Below are 23463 nucleotides of genomic sequence, written 5' to 3'. Positions count from 1 at the left end.
GAGGGTTGTCATCGGTGTCATGGAGTCTAGTTGGAGGCCTATAGCTAGCAGTGTCCCCCAAGGAATCCCAGGGGTCAGTACTGGCTCCAGTCTTGTTCAACTTTTTCATCAATGACCTGGATGAGGGGACAGAGTGCCTCCTCAGCAAGTTTGCCGATGCTGCCAAGCTGGGAGGAGTGGCTGACACACCTGATGGCTGTGCTGCCGTTGAGATAGACCTGGATAGGCTGGAAAGTTGGGCGGAGAGGAACCTCAAGAGGTTCAGCAAGGGCAAGTGCAGGGTCCTACACCTTGGGAGAAATAGCCCCATGCACCAGTACAGGCTGGTGGCAGACCTGCTGGAGAGCAGCTCTGCAGAGAAGGACCTGGGAGTGCTGGTGGATGACAGGTTGACCATAAGCCAGCAATGTGCCCTTGTGGCCAGGAAGGCCAATGGTCTCCCTGGGGTGTATTAGGAAGACTGTTGCCAGCAGGAGGGAGGGAGGTGATCCTGCTCCTCTACTCAGCCCCAGGGAGGCCTCATCTCGAGTACTGTGTCCAGTTCTGGACTCCCCAGGACAAGAGAGACATGGAGCTACTGGAGAGAGTCCAGCGTAGGGCTACAAAGATGATCCGAGGGCTGGAGCACCTGCCCTATGAAGAACGGCTGCGAGAGCTGGGCCTCTTTAGCCTGGGGAGGAGAAAACTGAGGGGGGATCTTATCAATGTGTACAAGTACCTGAAGGGAGGGTGTCAAGGGGACGGGGACAAACTCTTTTCAGTTGTCCCATGTGACAGGACAAGAGGCAATGAGCAGAAATTGAAGCACAGGCAGTTCTGCCTGACCGTGAGGGGGAATTTCTTCCCTGTGAGAGTGACGGAGCACTGGACCAGGTTGCCCAGAGAGGTGGTGGAGTGTCCTTCTCTGGAGATCTTCAAAGCCCGCCTGGATGCAGCCCTGTCTAACATGCTGTAGGTGACCCTGCTGAGCAGAAAGGTTGGACTAGATGATCTCCAGAGGTCCCTTCCAACCTTACTGATTGTGTGGTTCTGTGATAATTACTACAGATGGACAGAGAACTAAACAAAGCAAACACATTCTGCAACGATTACTCTGATTTAAAACCTTGGGATAACATCACTTCAGGACAATACCATCATGCTTCCTTTCCACACAGTTCATCAAAAAGCAATTGTTTTAAGTACTACCATTCTAAAAGTTCAGTTTCTCCTATCCACGCTCTCCCTAACTATATAATTTTTTGTGCATTACATGTAAAGGTGGTACTAGTAAAAGATGACAAATAAATTGTCTCCAAAAGACTGATGTCATCTATCTTGGCACACAGTGGGCCACATCCTGATTTCTTTTCCACGGGCCTGAATTCATGTTCATGTGCTTGAAGACCAATCTGCGGTGGTAGTCACTAGCTTGAGAGACTAATTAAACTTCTACAGCCATTTATTTTTAGCCTGTCTGCTGAGGCTATCAGCCAGATTTTTAAAAGCATTTCAAGTGGTCATAGTTTTATGATTTATCTGATAGAATATAGATCTAGTCAAAATATTTTTGATGGAACAGCTTTCCATCAAAAGATGAAGTTTCATGAAAATTTTTTTCCCCAGTGGAACATGTCAATTTCAATTAAGTTTTATATGGGGAATAAGTCAAAATGAATAATTTAAAGTTTTTTATTTGATTTAGATAAAGTAAAATATTCTGTTTGGACTTTTTATTAGGAAACCATAAAAAAAAGACAACAGAATTGGAAATATCTAGTCCCTTGGCCACTTTCAACTACATCAGCATCACTCTCCTACAAAGCCATACTCAGTAATTCCTTCCCTTGTGACTGTGAATAGTGATGTATACTCTCTGGGTAACAGTTATTTGCCCATTTTTGCACCAGCTTTGCTGAAGTATCATTACGACAGCATTTCCAAGTTGGCTTGTTAGTCAGTCACAGGATACAGTATCCACAGCCTTATTAAAGTCAGTTATGACACCCAACGGCTTTCCCATTTATAAGTCTTGTTATCATCTTTCAGAAAATATTTGACTTGGTTTGTTCCTAATTAATGTATCAGATGTCTGTATCTGTTAGATACCTCCAGGTTATTTTTCGCATGCTTATGAATAGTTTGATTATTTGTTCCATGTTTTCCGGAGACTGAAGCTGAGTTGACTGAAGTATTATTTTACCAGCTCTTCTTTTCCTCCTTTAAAAAATCAGACATTATGTTTTTCAGTCTTCAGGTATCTCACTACTCCCCCAGAAATCAACCCTGATGTTGTTGCTCCTATATCTTTAAGTATACTAGAATGGAACTCCACAGACCCAACTCAAAGCCTTCTTTAACCAATTCTCTCCCCCTTCTAGGCTAGTTTCATTGCATCCACACCATGGAATTATAACACTGAATTATTCTGAAACTAAATATGTGTTAGAATATTTAAATATGTTATATATTGCATATTTTTCAATAACATTTCAGTGTTAGCAATGTTACCTATATTACTAAATCATTTATCCAGAATTACCATACCGTGAAGTATGGATATTAATACTATGACATATCAAAGTTCATATCAAATCAGAATGAAAGCAAAATTATATACAACTACAAAATGAAATACTACCACCTCTCGTATAGAAATTCTGTTTTTCAGCCATCACTATTGAGAATGGTTTGAGATTATGGACTAACAACCGTGAGATAAAAACAAATGTCTTTACTTTTGCTGTTTTGAATTCTTTTTTTTTTTTTTTTTTGGTGGGTTTGTTTGTTTTAATTTAGTTTTCTCCAACATGGTTTTACCTAGATCTTTATTTTAAGAAAATTCTTTCCTTCTTCAATTGCCTTTGAAAACCACATTCTTTAAAAAATCGATGAATAAACTCTATTTTAGGAACAACTTTTTCAAATGGTCCATTTAATTTGTTCTTAACTGTCTTTTAACTTTTAACTGTCCGGAGTAAAGACTTCTTTTGCAGAAAAGTGAGTACCAGCCAACCCACTTTGATTTCAATTACTTGTACAGGATAAATTTGATTAATAACGAGAACAAAGAGAGAAGCAGGAACTAGTGAAAAGAGAATATACTGCTGCTTCCTTTGTTTGTTTTAAATCACACCCAAAACCAGAAATCAGAGCATCATTTTTAATATTTTCATTCTATTTAGATATTGTTTTGTTCCCTTAGCAAGAAACCTCATTTGGACTAACTACACCGACTTACGGGTCCTTTGTTCTAGATGAAGTTGTTGTCACATGAAATGGGACACACTTCTTATTATCTTATACATAAAAAAATTATTTTTAGGTTCTGATATACACATAGTAATTTTTAAACCTTCAGTATTATAAAGCTATAACTGAATAGCAAACTAAAAATATTGAGATTGATTGAGAAAGACCCCTGGTAGTACTATTCTTTCCCCTGGGTATTCTGTTTAGAAAGGTGCCCAAGACATAAAGTACTGAGGAGCACCTCTGATTAAGTCCAAATTACAGAATAATGCATACAAAATCAACTCAGTGTATTATACATTAATTTCGGCAATGCCATTTTAAAAAGAAAATAACAAAAGACACCCATTACCAATGAGCACAAAGGATCTCATTTTCAAACCATCAAAGCACAAGGCCACTTGCAAAAATATATGCCCAATTACATGCTTAATCTGCATGCACAATTACTGTGACTTCATGTGACACTCAGGTATTGAAACTCAACTGACCATTTGCATGCACACAACCCAATTTGCATTTGCAATCACAGTAAATGTACATTTGAATTAAGTGTGTAATTATGCATGCATTTTTACACATGGCCCTGAGCTTCTAATATTTGGGAAAATCAGACCCTGAAGGGTACATTCTTCTCTTGAATACACAGAACTCCTACTGCCCCATTAAAAGGGTAACCAAGAGTAGAATTTGCTTCCATATGTTGTCTCAGCATTCCTGTCTTATAATTATTTTTGTGCACTACCTAAAGCTAGCCAAACCCAGAAGTTTTTCCTTAAATAATTAAACAATTTAACTGCATCTCTTATCCAGCCTGCATGGAAATAGACAAGTATTTATCAATCCCTGAAAGTGAAGTTTATAAATTGAAATGACAAGAGTTACTTAAGTAACACTGAGAACTCGGTGCCACAATATAATGCACAATAAAGCATTCTTGTGCTCCAAGGTCCTTTCTTGATCCTGTGTTTCATACTCATCCATGGGCAGAAAAGGAGGAGGAAAAGAAGAATCTACAGAAAGAAACCTAGAAGGTATAGATGAAAATGAGAAAGAGTGTGGGATCCATTAAGGACTGAAGGGGAGTGATATTCAAATAATAGAGCAAATAACCTTTGATGGTCTAGTAGGGAGCAGAAATGAAGTCAGATGCATAAATGATAGGAAGTCAGAAGAAAAGGCTTTAGCAGAGGACTAGAATCTTGTATTCAGGACAGAGTGCAACAGATTAAGAAAATCAAACCATGGAAGATAAAAGACGGCTAACTCAGTGGGACTGAACTATATACAATAATAGTATTAATACAGGAGACACTTAGGAAGTGCTTTTCAGCTGCAGGCCTCAGAATTATTTATGTAATTGGGTGTTATTACTATCACTTTACTGAAAGAAGAACCATGGCCCAAAGAGATTATATCACATGACAAGCACCACTTTTAAATTGAGAAGTAGAATTTAGGTTGCTTACCTTTCTCTCTACAGTTTTCCTGAGAACCCTCAAAGAAGGAGCTACGATGACAGCCTGGTCCTTTGTGCAGCATTAAACTACTGCAAAATAGCACATTTCCCCAAAGGGGAAATTTGTGCAGCCACAGGAGAGAGGAAAATATTTTTAAAAACAAAAAATTCTAAGCTCTCATGCACAGAAATTGTTAGGGAGTTTCAGAGACAGCTGTAGTGTCTGAAAAGCTACTCTGAATCCTTACAAATACAGCTTCAAATTGTAATTGTTTCTTTAAATAACTAAAATTTTATAGAATCATACAATGGTAAGGTTGGAAGGGACCACTGGAGATCATCTGGTACAACCCTCAGCATAGCCCCATACAGCAATTGAACCCATGACTTTGGCACTAGCAGTACCATGCGCTAACCAGCTGAGCTAAACCTGCCCCCTAAATACGTCTGCATGTGTACAGCAGGGATCAGTGTTTATGTGAATGTACCCAGCCTTGAATCTGGGCATGCTATCTAGATGGTCAGTTTTAACTACAGGCATACAAAGAAAATTGTTCCTTGCTTATTAAGAAAAGTTTCCAAAGACCTAGGATTTCTACAATAAAGAATGGTTGCTGTCCTGTTAAACAACTATTTATATCTACCCATTAAAAATAACAATTGGTACTTGATATGCAAAGTTGAGTACCTATTAATGGAAGCACATTTTACTTAGGCTTAACTACAAAGAATCACTTCCCACCTAGTTTTAACTGTGAATCTCAAATGAATAAATTGCCATGCATTTAAGCAGTTATCCGTGCTCATGGCTTCTCGTGCAGTTAGAAAGGAGCGCCAGCAAGCCCAGGCAAACACCGCAGAGAAGGGGCATAATAGCACCATTGCACCTGCTCTGCCTTAGGTAAGGAAGCAGTTCTTGCCTAATAATAATATTCAAACAGGTCTGCAGCTAAAGACTTGGACATGGGCATGCCAAGCACAGAGATGTGCTACTTGGGCATGTGTGTTCCTTTGTGCTCTCTTGCAGACAATATTGCTAATCTTTACAAGCTTAACATCATCTCTTCCACTGCACCTCCATCTGCTGGTGCTCAAGACATGACAGGAGTTTATGAAGATGACAATGAACCTTAGAGCCATGCTAGCACATGATAGAAGTTGACAGAATTAACCAAGAAGCTCCCTCTATGGTCCCTTAATTTATATTTCTATTAACAGTTCTGAAATTTGGAAGACAAGGGTCATCTTTTCATTGTATGCTTAAGCTATATCTCATATCAATATGAGTTTCTGCAACACAGATGTAATGCTGACAGCAAATGTCACYTTTTTAGTAGTCTGCAACAGATATTTTTTAGCAGCACAAAATGGTGCCTTTCAGAGGTGGGGGTCATTTGCATTATTTTTGTAGTTCTGACTACAGAATGTGTCAGAATGTGTCCAGCAGCATGAAGAAGTTGTCGTGACTCTTAAATCAAAACGTCTCTGTAGTGCAAATTTCAATTTCGTATTCRCCAAAATTTGGATTTCCTTCTTTTAGAATTACAGTTTCCCTAATGCTTCACTTGGGGAAACAATATAACAAATGGCCCCATGCTGATCATCCCACAGAAAAATCAGAACCAGTGTGTTTATTGCTGATCTACTTTGTGTAGGTAGGAATTGTTCCAGCAACTGTGAGGGTGTAGGGTAACACAACTTGTTCCATCTTTCCCTGTCCCACTCTCTATCAGACATAGTCCTTCATGAAGATGCAAAAAAGAAGAGCAGCCACAGCATAATTTATTAAATAACAACACGACCATAGTCATGTTGTTTTGCTCCATCATGGCACAATACATTTTGGAACAGCAACTGGCAGGATAACATCTGCAATCCTGATGAGATGCGATGAGCTCCAGCAAACGAGTTAGCTCCTTCCTGTGTTCTGTTACATTGGCTGCAAGATGAAAAATAAATGTGGAATATACAGGAAAGTGCCATACATTGTTTTACATTGAGTGTTTTACATTGGCTCACATTTGTTAGAGTGATTAACAGAACTAAGCTCTGAACAGCAAAGATACCAGGAGAGAGACTCCTATAGTAAAGGAGCCTTCCACAGTCTACTCTATTTCATGGAAAATAACTAGGAACAGCGAGGTTCACAGGGAAATAAGAAAAAGCTACTGCATTTTTGAGACTCTTAACACATTTTTTTTTTCTGTTCCTAACACTAATTTGCTTAACCCTTGCTTTTGTGGCAACACATCAGACCTTGAATGATATTCAAATGTAATTTTTCACATAATTTCTAAGCCTCCTTTCAAAACTCAAGTAGCAATTTAGTTACCTGGACTTTATTATATATTCCTGCTTCAAATCTCACCTCTGATTTGAACATGTTTTGTCTTTCATTTCAATCCAGTTTTTATGACTCGAAACCCCGTGCTAGAATAGAATATGGTAATAGAGGCAATTAAGTCACTAAGTATGCAGCACTACTCTCAGGTTAAGGTTTCACACCTGGGTGTCATTATTCTCTCCCATATCAATTTATTATTTAAGGACTTATTATTTGAAAGCTCTTACAGTGCTCTGCAATTAGAGTAATAGAGATTCTGTCTGCATTAAGTGTATTTATTTTGCTCTCCTAGCTTTTTGTGCTAGAATAATTAAGTCCGTTTATAATGCAGTAGTGGCAAAATACTGTGGAACTGCTGATATTTCCCAGCCCCTCTTTAATCATCTGTGAAAAAAGAATATTAATACAGTGCATCTGTATTATACATACAGAACTAGAGAATAGAAATGTGATAAAAATACTGATAAATATTTCAGTTTTATTTGTACTGGTAGAGTAAATTGATTTTTGGAGTAGAAACACAACAATTGGGCAGAAGAAGTCACACTGCAGCTTATGAAGAAAATAAAATTCCACAGTTTAAAAGCAAAAACAAAACCCATTTAACTTCACTAATATTAAATATATAGTATCTATGTTATGGCATTTACATTATCTTTTTAGTCAAACTAGGACTTTGCATCACAACTCATTGCAAATCTAAAGTTCTGGAGACATAGCTCTGGAAGTTTTCTAATTTAAGTAGAATGGGCAAATGTTATTACTTGCCCATTTGAAGTTCATAAAAAGCAAAATGACTCTTTTCTGAAGATTATCTTTCTACTTCTTAGCCTTAACCAAACTGCTCCTCTTTTACTGATGGAAAATGAAAGTGGCTACTTAATACAGAGAGAGCAAGAGAGAAAGAAACACGAACACACACATATAAACACACTTCCACGAAAATATATGCGTTTATGCACACATGTACACAGCATCATACCTATATGTGCATTTGCACCTGCATGCTCAAAAAACTAGAGTTTTACTATTTAGATAAATACAGGAGAGCTTCAGAGAAATGAGCTTAAGCTTACAGATTACCTGTAAAATAACATAAGCTGTAATTTGAAAAGTAGTTTGAATATTACTAATTTATATATGAAGTAGCAAAAAATAGTGGACTGTAAAGAAGTGACATAGATACTTTCTGTGCCCTAGGATTCATTGTCTGATGATCCCTTTTAGCAGCTCTTAAGTGTTTATCTCACTATAACTTAACATTTATTCAGGTATGATTTTCACTATCCTATATCTCCCTCCAAAACAGAAAGTAAATTTATTTCTATTGCTATAAACTAACTTGGCTAGATCCATATCTGTTTAGTTATGAATATGCTTGTCTTTTCTCTGTCCTACTTTGCATTTTATGTGCTTGTAATAAAAAAGTCAATAAAAATACTATTTAATTGTGAAAAAAAAGAGGAGAGAGAGAGTCAAAAGCACACCAAAAGGCCCTGTCAGCATCTCCTAACCTGACAAGACAAAAACGGAAATCTGAAACTAAGCAACGTTTGTCTTTGTGGAGCTCCCCCAGTACTCTCAAAACTCCTTTTCACTTGATCTTGATTTCCAGAAGGAGTAGAGATAGAACAAATGAAGAGAAAGGCAAACAGAGCATTTCTGCAAGTCAGAATATTTTCCCTAGGCTAGCAATACAAATTGAAAACATGAAACAGCTTCTGGCAGAAAAAGTTCGCAAATGACAAGCAAATGTCGATGTGCATAATACATGTTTGTTTGGGATGACTAATGCCAAATGAAAGCTATGCTCTGGAAATATAATTTAATAAATATATGTGTATACACACATACGTCTATTCTATGCATAAATATGTTATAAAATATAACTTAATAAATATAACTATACCGAGAAGTATCAGGAAATTCTAAGTAGCAGTCCTCTGTTGTTAAACAGTAAAGTGATTTTGTGCAATATCTAAACTTGGAAATGATGAGTGTAGCAACCTTCATTGTCATGCAATAAAAGATCTTTAAAAGCTTCTCTTCACTTTTCCATACAAAAAGTCCTTCTGTTACAGATCACACCCACCATATGGTTGATAGTACCACATTTGCCTTAACAGTAATGCCTCTTCACCGGTGCTGCGGCCAACCCCATTATCACTTACCACAGTCATATTCTGTCATGCCTGAATGACATTCATCTATTGCAATTTTAGGGCACCTGTCATTGTGATATCTAAGCTCAGGCATGATATGTAGTAACATGCACTGCTCAGGTGCACAGTAATTTTCTTTAAGCATTTCAGCCATTTTTGAGTTTTCTCTATGCTTTATAAAAAGGGCAGTATTAAAATTAATAGTCTTAAATTTTCTTCTGGGAATTATTTCATTCATTGACATTTAGAAATGGACTTCCAGCAGTTTTATTTGAGCAACCACAAGACCGCAAGAGCATAAAGAGATTAACAGAAGTGAAAGATAGAGCTAGAATAAAGCAACAAGTAACCCCAACCTTCACCCAAAACTCAAGACAAATCTTAATGAAGGTCAAAACAGTTTGTAACTTCCAATCCCCACCTTTTCTCTTGCATTAATTCGTGCCAAAAACAAATGTTAAAATAAAAACATTGTTAAAATAAAAACATTCTTCATTTGCTCTTTTTAGCATAAGTGAAGACCATAAAGGAGAGTTTCCAAAGTAAACAAACAGCAATTTATCACCAAGCTTTCACAGAGACAAGAATAGCTGCACGTCTTATTTTTATTCGACTTCCCATTGAAGAATAGGTGCACTGCTCTAAGGATCTCATAAAAAAGCTGTCCAGAAAAGGACAGAAAGCAGAAAGGGTATTGGCTCGAGCCATTGGCATTCAGAGGACATTTATACCTGGATTTACCTAATTTTACCCATTCAATTGATGTGCTTTCTATAATCAGTCAGGGGAAAGAAGAACACCAGTGAGTGATTCAGTCCACCCAAACAAAATGCTTAATATTACGGAGAAAGAATTCAGTGCTTTTCCACCCATTCTTCAAGTGACACAGAGAGCACAGAGAAGAGGGCTGAATTACATGACTGGAACAACTGCCTTAAGTCACAATCTTGTCAAACAGCTTACAGATTAAAATGAAGACACCGGATGGGCTTTTATATATTTCAGATTTTGTTTTGCTTTGTTTGTGATGGGACTTAAGAATAATTTTCTTCTCTTGGTGGTGCCAACTAGACTTATGCTGGGTACAAATTATGCTAAAAAGCTGATTAAAAAGTATTGCACTTTTGAATAAAATTAGGCAATCAAGTATTTACAAAATTGACAACATAAGAGAAATGTCTCGTCTCTAAGGAAATCCAGCATTGTGAAGCAAAGTTAAAACAAGGCTCTTAACATGGTATGTCAAGATTCTCCAGAATATATTTTTTAAAAGCATTATCCCAAAATTAAGAAGGGAAGCAGTAATATTGAGCCACATTCATCCTTTTTAGATTCTCTACTTTTTAAAGTGACAGTTTGAAACATTATTGTTTGTCAAGAGGGCTGCTCCGTATAATCACTCCTCTCATTGTCAAATATCATAGAACAGTTTTATTCATAACTTCTAACTAGTAGTTTGTAAAAACAATTCCCTAGTTTATTCACAACTTAAAAAACAATGCAAGTAAAGCATACAAAAAAATCTGTGCACATGGCTTCTTTATTTATGGTAAGGGGACAGCAGTAGAAGGTCTTTTTAAGCCTGGATTCCTGGAACAAATGGAGAGCTGGAATCCCTCCAAGGTGGGGAGATTTTTGAGAATATATATTGGGAAAGTGAGATAAACACTAAATAGTCAGATAAGAAGTTGGAAAATACATTTCTTCCTTTAAAAGTCAGCGTTAAAGACCATAGGCTGCTCTTTTGGGAAATTAAAACCAAGTAATTTAATACAGTCGCAGTAAGAATGTTTTTCAGGAAGATAGACAGGAAATGATCTTCAGTTCTTGATAACATTGATAAAAATTTGCTATCCCTGTAAAGATTCCCTTGCATTTAATTATTTTTGAAGTGTGYATGTTATAGCAATTGCTCTTGAACACCTGCTTGATTTTTGCTATGTGTAAATACTCAGCCCACAATTTCTTCAACTTTGAATTAATTAATTTCCAAAAGAACTACTGATTTTCTACCCAAAGCAATTAATGAGACAGTCTAGCTTGACAGTCCCTCAAACAAGATACTAAACATAAAAGTTGTGCTCCTTTCCCGACTGCTTGTCCCTGGGCGTATTTCCAGTGACTTCAGTGGCTCCCGGATTTCCTTTGGTGCATGTTGCAAGTGCCAAACTCTAAAGCTAAAATAAATATGCAGCTTATACAGAAATGAAGGAAATAAGCCAGTAGCCTCTTGAGTTGTTAAATGACAAAACCATGAATTATTCTGTGCAAATTGTTAAATGCAATCTAACCCTCTGAAATAATTATCTACCTCGATCTGGCTGAATCTTGAATCCTGGGACTGGAGAACAACAACCATCTTCCAAACAAGAGTTTATCTTCTGACAGAAGAGAATACAATGTTAAAACTAGGAAGGTAACATATTAACCATGAGCAGAGTGGAATTGGGTGATGGGTATCTTCAGGTTCAGCATAAATATGCTGAATGTAAACTGTGTATGATGCCAGCCCCAGGGGAATGGCACCACCAGGCTGCCAAAATGCAAGCCAATTAGACAGGAAGCAGCAAGTTCAAAGGATTTTACTAAGCCTTAACCATATCCTCCCTCAAAAAGCGGTGATGATCCAAATCTTCTACAGAGGATCCAGCACCATTTTCATTTAACATGTGGATATCCAGACTCTTAAGAAATGAGGCCACAGCTGACAAATTTTTGAGAGTTAAGGAATCTCATTTAATAAAGCAGCCCTCTTGCATCTGCAGTATCATTTTTAATCTGTCAGTCAGAGAGTCCATCTTGATCTGACGAAATAGTCCTATTATAGGTTGAATAAAGTGCAGGAAAAAAAGATGAGAAAATACATCCCTTAATTACTTACATCAGTAATGTTTTCAGTAGAATCACAGTACTGAAAGTCTTTTGTTTTTACACATCTTACAGTTTATCCCCTTCAAGTTTTCCTTCAAGTCTTAAAAAGCCTTATATATACTTCACAGTTCAGTGCATATTCCTGCTTAAATGTATAAGTTTAATACTCGGAAAATTAACAGTMTGTAACAAAAATAAGAAGCAATTAAATAAAACTGAAAATATATTTTTGCTTTGCAACAAGCTTCATGGAGTATATTAATAATCTTGACTTTCTTTTATCCACAGGAAGATTGAATTAGACACTCTGCAGAGTCCTCCAGCTAAACAAGTTTCATGAGCTTAAGTTTCCTATTAGTTCTCAACCATTTTCAACCTCAAATTTAATGTGTTTTAATATGTTTTTTCCAGTATTAAATCTTTCAAAAATCCTACTCATTGACATATAGAAAAGTGTTGCCTATGAAAGCTATTAACATCTAAAGAGATTAAAATGATATTTACAAACTGCACATTCTCCAGACTGTATGTTTTTCTTGTTAGCTGAGTTTTTCTTTCCCTAACTGCCACTGCTCAGTTGCAAAATTTGATGTGCCTGTAAGTCCTTTCATTGTCTAAACCTACCGGACTTTTGGTCTGAATGCTAAATTGCCAAATGCAGCAAAAAGTCTTATAAAATTTTAGTATACATTAAATAATTATCAACTTTACATTTGCAATTTTTCCCCATTTTGTTTAATGTCTCCTCATTCTTTTGCTTTAATATACTGTATTTTAAAAGTCCCAATTTATCATTCATTGTATCTTTCCTCTTACTATAGTTAAGCTCTCCTTCCTCTTTACAGGCAAAGCTTTTCTGTGGCACAATTCATTTGACACTGACACCGGCTATTTCAAATCAAAAGAAAGGAAGAGAAGTACAATGACTGAAGAACATTTTGATACAAAGCAGTAAAAAAAGGTTGATGATAAAATCATCAGATTCAAGAAAGAATCATTAATATTCCATGCAAAAAATAGAATACACAAAGAAGAGAGAAAGAAGATTGATATTTCCTTCAAAACCATACTTCCCCCCCATCAAAATTTCCATAGAAAATAATAATTTCAGGGAAAAAAAATCCACTGAGTATTAGAGACAGACAGACAGAGAAGGCAGAGAAACAACTTCTGACTTCTGATTGCTCCAATTTACCCCTAAATTTCTACCCCATTTATAACTAAAATACAGTTCAGAGAGAGAAATTAAGAAGACAAATGATGGGGTTCAAACCCAGCTACTATTACTTATTTGTACAGTGACAGGACCTTTGTGGAATTACTACCTTGTTTTTGAAAATCTCAGCTTTCACATTCAAAAATGAGAACTAAGTTATTTTACTGTTTTAGTTTTGGGAAAATACTTGGTGCAGGTTGCCTGAAATGTGCAACTGTAGAAGAAATGAAACAGTTCTGAGACCTTTCTCCTCACCAAAGCCCTGGCTGGGAAGAGGCAGGAAAATGCCCTCGTCTTGGCCGATTCCTTCACATGAGTAGATCATTGGTGTATATGGGGGAATTGGCACTGCCAGTGTCATAGGGAGAAAGAATACCTTGCCACCTTGCTATCTTGCTTTGTTTATCTGCATAAATTAGATATTCATTGATGATCACTGACAAATCCATAGCTATCCCTGTAGGAATATATAATAGTGTTATTTCCACAGGAAAATTCATATCACTAACTGCTCCATTGCTCCTGTCAGGAATGAGCAGGGGCACCATAAAGCTGCACAGAGTTCTGCAGTGGTCACCCTTCTTCACAGTCACATGTGGGTGACATTTAGAAGATGGTACTACCTCTTCACTCAATCTCTCCCAGTCCCAAACCTTCACTGGGAAAAAGTAAATCCAAAGATTATAGCAGAATCCCATTCTAGCATTCAGGAGGGCAGCCAAGCTCGATTGACACAAAGTCTAGCACAGTCAAGCTCCACATGCATTGAAATGAACCACAAGCTACTGCTAAACAAGAGGCATAAGGCTGGTGTTTGGAAAAGTATCACTCACCATTCTTCCTCTTACAGAGATTGCTTCTTAATTATCTTACATAATAGCTCAGCTCGGGTTGTAAGATCAACTCCAACGAAATGCTGATAGACACAGTGCACTGAAGTCTAGGCTAAAAAAGAGGTGCTCATGGTATGTATGTTCTCCAAGCCATTCCCCCTCTTTCCCAAAAGCCCTCTTCACCAGTTCTTCTTGCCTCCTTCCCATCTCATACACTCCCAAGTCCTACCTCCTCTACTACTATTCTCTTTCTTCTTGCTCACTTCTATTCTCTCTCTACCAATTCATTGCCTCTTTCTCCTTGACTATCTCTCTGTTCTCCACACTATTTTCAAGCCATGGAGGAGAGATTCCTCCCTCTCACACTACCTGAACACCAGTATGGGAGTAATGAAGTAAAAGAAAAATAGTCTCTCTAGTCAGTTTTTGTGCTTGGTAGCACAACACACCTGAGCAGCAATTGCAGGGAAAATCTTGCTCAGCGTTCAAGCCCTGGACTGAAAGCATGTGTTTCAGATGTGCAGAATGGTACATATGCCCGCCAGTCATCATGGAAGAGCTGTGAGGAGCAAGGGCATGCTCATTTTACAGCTACAATCTCTTATTGGCAAAGTTTAATGTCTTTATCACACGTGCAAAGATGTTCATCTCTTGCCTAAATATAGACAACCTTCCATAAGAATAGCAAAGTACCTCCACCAAATTTCATGTACCACAGTCAAGGCACTACCTACCATAAATTCTTACCAAAGCACTTGTAAAAAACATTGTAACRTAGTATATTATAATTAAACTTCAGCTGATTCTTGAAAACAGCTGAAACATTTTAGCTGAATAGTCTCCCAAAATTTTATTTTCTTTTTAAATTTGCTTTAGGCAGACATTTAGAATCAAAAATTTTAGTCTCAGTAGACAAAACTGTCAAATTTATAATCAAATGAAAGATGATCTTACAAGGACAAATTATTTTGGAAGCTCACCTATCGCTGGCTCTGCTTGCATTGCTTATAATCCTAATGACTTCATATAGGTAGCATTTTGACCTCACTTACTCTCCAGGATTAGCCCCTCACCATTCAACTTCCACGCCTATCTCAGTTAATACGACCTATTTGTCAGAGCAAGACAAATGAACCATTAAACAGACCATTCCAAAATCAGCAAATAAAATCGCTATAAAATTTTGGAAGGGTTTCTTTTTCCTTTATTTTATACTAATACCAGATTCTTTCCCAAAGGTGTTATTTTGTCAAAACACTTAGAAGGCACCTTTTAAAATGACTTTTAAAGGCCTGGTCACATTTAAATTTCATTGACCTCAGTGAAGATTCAGCAGCTGATATAATCAATGCCCCTGTAAGGACTCTAGGTTTGTGACTGATGCCAGCAATGTAAATCAACAGCAGTCTACTGCTTAAAGATTGAGGGCAAGGGGGAGTACAGAGAGAGAAGGGGCAGAGGGAAGAATAATAGTACTAAAAAAGAATAGTAAAAACAGCAACAAAAGTGAATCTGTCGGCCATTTAACAAAACAGRATGAAGAAAGTCCTGTCCCATATCCTGCTGCAAAACATGATGAGGTATGAAAAAGCAAGAAAAAAGTCAACATCTTCAACATTTCAGCACAAGATTAGGAGATCCTGAGAAACAGATAAAATAAAATGAGTGGAGTGTCTTTTATTTTGTATTTATCACAATATCTTTCAAATAATTTTCCATGAGAAAGGATTATAGACAGAGAAGACTTATTCAAGCAGACTGTATGACTGGTCTTACTAGAAGGCCTCATTTATCTCCATTGGACGAGGACAAGACCTTTATAATTTACTTGTGGCTTCGTTGCTTGTGAATTATGATTCTTGCCCCCTTCCTAGTGGGCACCAATCTGTTATCCCAACAGCCTTCTGTTGCTCTTACGCAACTTCTTCTCCTGCTTTATTGATATGTGCCAGACCATCTCTGTTCTCTCTTATCTGCACCTCACAAACACAAGCAAATGTGCTTTCCTCTGACATAAAACAAGGCTAGCTGGTAATATAAGGCATATTCAGCTTGAGTCCTTTGAGTATCTTTTGTATCCCTTTATATCCTTTAGAATTCGGGTACTAAATTATTTCTTACAGCTGCAAATTCTTTCGATAGTAGGAAAAAAAGCAGCTCATGAAAAGGTACAAAAACTTATGAGTTAGTATGCAATCAACAGACATCATATATGCAGATGGTTATTTGCTAGTTACTCTATCTTCAGAAATCACTCCACAAAAATTACTATACAAATACTTATTGACAAGAATGCACTAATACATGAGACAGAAGTTTGTGACTCTCTCAGAAACAGGAGAGGTACATGACCGGCTTTGTGCAATAGTTTTCGATATCTTCCAGTCCCTTTAAAACAAGAGAGGTATACTAACCAGTGGACTCTCTTGACAGAATGGAAAGTCAGAGTTAAAGTTGATTATGAAATACATATGGCTAATGCTGATTTGCCAAAATTATTATTAAAAATAGTAACTGTGCTGTTACATTTAAACTTAGAAGTTGCGTTTTTAATTTCATGTTTTTATTTGGTGGCATTTGGTTCACCAGTGGAGCAGCTTTAGAAGTTTAAAAGGGATTACAATCATATCTGAGTATTTGTAATGTTTCACTGTACAATATTATCTAGTCTTATGCACTCTAAGAGGGCAGAGTTAAGGATATTTCAAGAACCATAATTATTTATTCTATGCTTGCAAATTAATGTTCTCTTTCAATAAACCTTTCCTAAGCCAGTATTAATAGTAAATAAAATCACGGCACAGCCTGTTCAAAAGAAATGCATCTTACTCATTCAAAGCTGCAAGGGACATTTTAGCTAGGCTAAATTTAGTTGTGTGAGTTGAAACCCGAACTGAGTGTAGACTGGGCTACATGTTAATTATATTTCTTCTGTTAAGATGGAGGTTGTGTAACTTAATGTGTTCTCTAGCTTCTCTTCTCACCTGCCCATCCAGACCCATTTACCTGAAGTATCATTTATTCTAGTTAACTCCACCTGCCCACCTGTAAGTAGTAGCTGAACCTAAAGGGATAGAGGCAATAAAAACTTATCTGAAAATATTAAATAAAAATTGAATGCAAAAAACAGTTAATTTTTTTAAAAAAGAACATGAAAAATAAGAAGTTTAATTTTGCATATTAAATGGATGAGTTGAGTTCATGCCATTTACTTAGGCCACGATAGCTTCATGCAACTGCAGTTTCAGACATATCGTATTTTCTTCAAATTGTAGCTTAGTTATTTAAAAGTGTGGAGGTATTAYGCTCAAAGATAAGGAGGAAAAAAGCTACACCACTGAGCTTTCCTTCCATGACAGAATTGCTACCCAGTATGTCGTTTAGCATCAAAAAGAGGGAAAAAAATCTCAAGTAAATGTGATATGTTAACCTCTAAGGTAAGGGAAAATACCTTTGAAACTAATTAAATCTTTCTGGTTAATGAGGTTCTCTGGCATGTCAGAGGATATAGTTCAGCACAGCTTATTCACTTTCTCTGCTGATCACTTAATAATAGCTCAGAGCAAAATGCCTTGAAAAGAATGTTACTCCTGTAAAACTGAGGAATTGAACACTAAGCTGGTAAGAGAGAGAGAGAAAGGAAAAGTGCAGTCTCCCAGGCATTAATATTACATTGGACAGGGGCAATAAATAATTGACAGTTGTCATCTAGCAGTTCCTTCGTTATTCATGGGTTTAGAGTTAGTTCTTTATATCGGTGCCATCTAATCTTGTTACATCACTTGCACTTCTCAACTCCAACATTAATGTGTCCGCCAGTGACATGTGATACACACTGGCTTTTCAGAGGTATCACAGGCTGCTGATCTGTACCGGTCAAGAGCAAGGTAATTGTCATTGGCAGACAGAAATATTACTGCCAGACTGAACAGTGTAAATAATACAAAAAAAAATATCCTCCAGCACTTCACAGAGAAGTCTCTGTAATTAGGGAGAGATCTCTTCAATCACACCCACTGTGTATCACTCCTGAATTAGAATAGCAATAGACTAAATGGAAGGGTTCAATTCAATCATACTGAGCACCTGCACTCTTTTGATTATATATCATGCAGCTATCAAGCAGGTGTGTGGGTTACACTGAAAAGAAATGGAAGGTTACAAGTAAGTAGTTTAGATTTTGCTTCTGTTTCTACTTTTAAACACCTGTAGAGGAGGCATGGCAATTTAGCAGAAGTATAAGACAAGCCTAAAACCACTAAAATTGCTGTTTCTAATTGCAAGCCAATAAGCTGAGTGAACTCTTTGAGAAACTCATCAAGAGGAATAGCTGTAAGTAAGAGTGGAGCTTAAGGTGCTTACTACGATGACAGGAGGTCTGTATTATATTTAGGCACAAAATGCTATGCTGGGTGTCAGTTAAGTTTGCACACAACTTAGCTAAAAAAATGAATGTTAAAGCACATTTACTGCTAAACACCATCTACRTAGAATCATAGAATCACAGAATCGGTAATGTTGGAAGGGACCTCTGGAGATCATCTAGTCCAACCTCCCTGCTCCAGCAGGGTCACGTATAGCATGTTAGAGACGGTTGCATCCAGGYGGGCCTTGAAGATCTCCACAAGAGGAGACTCCACAACCTCTCTGGGCAACCTGTGCCAGTGCTCCATCACTCTCACAGGGAAGAAATTCCCCCTCACGTTAAGGCAGAACTGCCTGTGCTTCAACTTCTGCTCATTGCCTCTTGTCCTGTCACATGGGACAACTGAAAAAAGTTTGTCCCTGTTCCCTTGACACCCTCCCTTCAGGTGCTTGTACACATTGATAAGATCCCCCCTCAGTCTTCTCTTCCCCAGGCTGAAGAGGCCCAGCTCTCGCAGCCGTTCCTCATAGGGCAGATGCTCCAGCCCTCGGATCATCTTTGTAGCCCTACGCTGGACTCTCTCCAGTAGCTCCATGTCTCTCTTGTCCTGGGGAGCCCASAACTGGACACAGCACTCTAGCTGAGGCCTCCCCAGGGCTGAGTAGAGGGGCAGGATCACCTCCCTTAACCTGCTGGCAACACTCTTCCCAATGCACCCCAGGAGACCATTGGCCTTCCTGGCCACAAGGGCACATTGCTGGCTYATGGTCAACTTGTCATCCACCAGCACTCCCAGATCTTTCTCTGCAGAGCTGCTCTCCAGMAGGTCWGCCMCCAGCYTGTACTGGTGCATGGRGYTATTYCTCCCWAGGTGYAGGACCCTGCACTTGCCCTTGCTGAACCTCTTGAGGTTCCTCTCYGCCCARCTYTCCAGCCTRTCCAGGTCTMTYTCAACGGCAGCACAGCYMTYAGGTGTCTCAGCCACTCCTCCCAGCCTGSTATCATCTGCAAACTTGCTGAGGAGGCACTCTGTCCCCTCATCCAGGTTGTTGATGAAAAAGTTGAACAAGACTGGACCCAGTACCGAGCCCTTGGGAACGCCACTAGCCACAGGCCTCCAACTAGACTCCATGACACTGATGACGATCCTCTGAGCTCTGCCTTACATTCCCTTACCACTAGCACAAGTAAATCTTCACGAGTATAAAATGAGCTTAACCTAAATTCTGACCAAGTAGACAACATTAGGCTTGCTCCTAACCTGAGACATTGTTGATTCCCCTCACTTTGAAAACAGCCAAGAAGGGAAAAGGTAGACAGATACTGATTTATCCATCACTGAAAGGAAGAAACAGGATCAGAAAAACCAATCTGCATCTCAGCGAGACATGTGGGCCAATCCAACTTTTGGGTGAGGAGGCAGCATGGCTGGGGAGAATTAACTGAATATAAGAAAGTGTACAGATTTCAGGAGCACAGAAAGGAGTGGAGAAAAGGGAACAGATGGGAGAAAATGGACAGAACTTGCTAGGAAAGGAGGTGTCCTATGATCTCTGTCCAGGATTCCTCAGCACAAAGTGTTTCCACCAGGATGAAAACATTGAGGTGTTTTCCACTACTACACAAATCAGAATATGATCTGCCCTTGACTCTAGAAGGTCAGGCTTCTTCCTTTCTCTCTCTCTCTCTCTCTCTCTCTCTCTCTCTCTGTGTCTCATTTGGTGTTGACTGTATACTATTCACAGAAGCCCTAATCGGAAATCACATGTGCCTAAAATTTTTACTTCAAGTTCTTAAGAACCTTATTAGCTCTAAACACATGCTAAAATGTTGCTGGCTACCAAAATATTAAACATTTTTCCTGAGTGGAAAAGGATGTGATCATGTAGAGCTGGCAACTGTTTTTCTGGGGCTGGACCAAACTGATCTTAATCATTACCAGAGATCATTCCCCAGTGGCCTCTAAGGCCATCTAACATGGGAAAGAGTGGCTGAATCTGATCATTTAACCTACAGCTGAGACTTAAATTGAGGAGCAATTTTGCAGATATATTTATAAAACAATGACAGTTGTATCTATTTTAGTGATGGCTTTGTCCTAGTATGCTGGAATTGCCAGAGAAGTGAAGGAAAAAATCAGGCCCATAACATCCTTCTGCAAGATACAAAATGCACTTTGGGTAAGAAAGTTTTCTGAAAACACATCTGGCATTGACCTCTCCATACTACCACTGAACCCAAAGGAGGTTTTACCACTGACTTTGTAGATATGTGTTGCTTCTATACAGAAAAATAAGTGCACAAGAAAAAGATGTCTATTTAGTAATTTTTTGCGGACTGTGATAGCAAAAGTTACCACRTGTGTTTTCACTTCATTTAGGCCCAGAAACTTTTATTATCCATGAAGACAATGCCTAGCTGTAAGATCAGTGAAATCCTGTAAAAAGCCTTCCATAGGAGTCGTGTAAAGAAAACAACTAACCAAAAAAACTGTCAGATGAAGTAAAGTCAATTAATGAAGAGGACTGTAAACAGGAACTGGACCTGATGATCTTAAAAGTCCTTCCTGTTCTTTTCCTAGACAGTGCCTTGTTATAATATTTCACTGTGAGCTACTAAAGGCCCAGGCTGGTGGGCAGAGGCAGACAGACAAACCCAGTCCTGTGCTCACCAGGAGGCTGAGCAGGTATGCAGCTAGGGTTGTGGAACACCAGATTGGACTGCTCTCTGCTCCTCATGCAGTAGGGAAAATGTGGCAAAAACTTGACGCCACTTGCTAAATTTGCATTACTATATACAAATCTGACAAACAGCCAAATATGCCATATAAATACTCATGGACAAGGATTGGTGTTATTAGTATGTGCTTTCTAATAAGTAGTAGCCCCTACGTACCATTTTCAAGCCAGCACATGAAGATTTAACAATGAGAATAAGACTAATTTTGTAAAAATGTTCCTTTAATATCTACGTGAGTTTACTTGGCCTTTCTCTTATTTTTCTGTTCTTTGGCTAAATAATAGTTTGTATCTACAAAGGCTTTTTTGCTGAACTAAATACAAAAGAGCAGTGTGAATTATAGCAAATCCTTCAAATATCAGGTAAATTGCAGTAAGTGCCTTTGCCAGTGGCAGTTTTTTCATATTTCAGTGCACATAATAACACATGGCAAGGTGTTCCTTTGCTGATTTGGACTAACCTTCCTGGTAAGTTGTGAACAACAAGCTYATGAAGCAGGTATGCTTATGGTATCTTCCTCCTTCAATTATATGGTAATTCTGGGGCTCTTCCTCTGGGACTGCATATTAATGCAAAATTTGATCACAAGTCACCAATTATTAGGCATTTCACAGCTGTCTTACATTTGTCACAGAAAACCTGATTTTCTGCAGGATGCGCTGGAATTTCTTTAAAAAGGAAACACTACAGACTTTCTAACCTGACACAGTATAGGCATGACTTTCACCTAGTACAATTAAATAGCTTGTATTCTACATATTTATCCTCCTGGAAGAGTTCTGTAGGCCTTCAACAAAAACAATGATCATATACTAGATTCCTTTTTTATTGAAAGTCTTTTTGTTGATATCACTAATAGTGACAGGTGAGTACACCACCTTAAAAAAAAAAAAAAAAAAAAAAAAAAAAAAAAAAGGAGGCATAAAAACATGGTATTTTCTGTTTAGTTCTAAAGGTACTTAGAATAATTGCCACACAACTTAAGTGGAGTCATCCTAACCCAGTTTATAGGACTTTAAAGCTAGGCAGTTGATATAGGTTAGTAACAGGCACTTCTGCTTTGATATTCATTTTGCAGATATAAGTCTTGTATATTAACATATGACCCTTACACTTCATTAGTCTTAAAAAATACATATATTTTTTTAAAGGCACATGTCTTTGGAAGATGATTCAGGTCTAGATCTGTAGAGTTAAGAAAGGGCATAATGAGGCAGCAGTCCCTTCAATATTTTCACCCATGTGCAACACCACAGGAGGTACCGAGAGGCCACTGTGCTCTTCAGGCCTCCCCAATGCTTTGTCTGCCTTGTTCCAAAGACATGTTAAAATTGTTAGTTGCAATTCAGACAGATGCCTGTGTTTCCTAGGTCTAATTCTGGGAATGCTATAGGAACCAGGAATCAGTCACTACATTGTTAAAGTGAATCCTACACATATTTTACCATAATTTGCTTAACAACATCACCACAAAGCTGTGACTTTCCACTACAATAAAGATGAATGCTACTCTTTACTGCATGTTTCAAAATAAATGGATTATATTAACTGATGTACAAACCCCCTCTCTCTCTGATTACTTTTAATTTGTACATTCATAATGCCACGGATTACTAATAACAGTTATCAATCATTTTCTCTGAAAGAGTTTGACACTAAGTACTAGAGAGCACAGTTAGTTATAACAAAAACACCAACGCAGATAACACACAAACACAATTGCATTTCCCCCTTGGGATTTAATAAAAAATACTCCCAGCTCACGTGCTATCTCGTCTCCCCAAAATGGACTGAAACCACCTCTGAGCACAGACGGAAGAAGCCCCTGGTGTTCCTTGATGAATCCTTGCCAGTCAGCTGCCCCACTGCCTTCCAGCCATAAAATTAAATAATATCTCACCTCACACACCCTAAAGGCAAATAATCCTACAGACCTCCATATACATTATTTCAATTCAGACAAAAAAGCCACTAACACTTTTATACTAATAATTGCAATATAATTAAAATAAAAAGTTGGGAACTACGACTCTGCCAACAGACTCAGTGCAAAAGAAAAGGTCTCTGTGAGGTCCTGAGTACCAAGACACACCAAGCTTTATTTGCTTGATGYGTCACCAAAATCCTGAGTGACAGATTCATAAAGGCTGCCTGAAATTTGTCACCAAAGAAAACACAGCACAGAAAAATGTAGCAGCTTGGAGCAGCTGCAAGAGAATTAAATGAACATCCCAACACCTGG

General features: G+C 38.0%; 1 pseudogene; it reads left to right on the top strand.

Moving 5' to 3' along the window:
- The window catches only part of LOC146601062 (uncharacterized), an 80468-nt pseudogene extending 59568 nt beyond the window's left edge, over positions 1-20900 (top strand).
- The last annotated feature ends 2563 nt before the right edge of the window (positions 20901-23463 follow it).

This window comes from Rhea americana, unplaced genomic scaffold (genome assembly GCF_003343005.1).
Source record: "Rhea americana isolate MKP2758 unplaced genomic scaffold, rheAme1 scaffold_11, whole genome shotgun sequence".
Lineage (NCBI taxonomy): Eukaryota > Metazoa > Chordata > Aves > Rheiformes > Rheidae > Rhea > Rhea americana.
The sequence above is the reverse complement of the archived record's forward strand: the minus strand, read 5'-3'. Positions and strand labels throughout refer to the sequence as shown.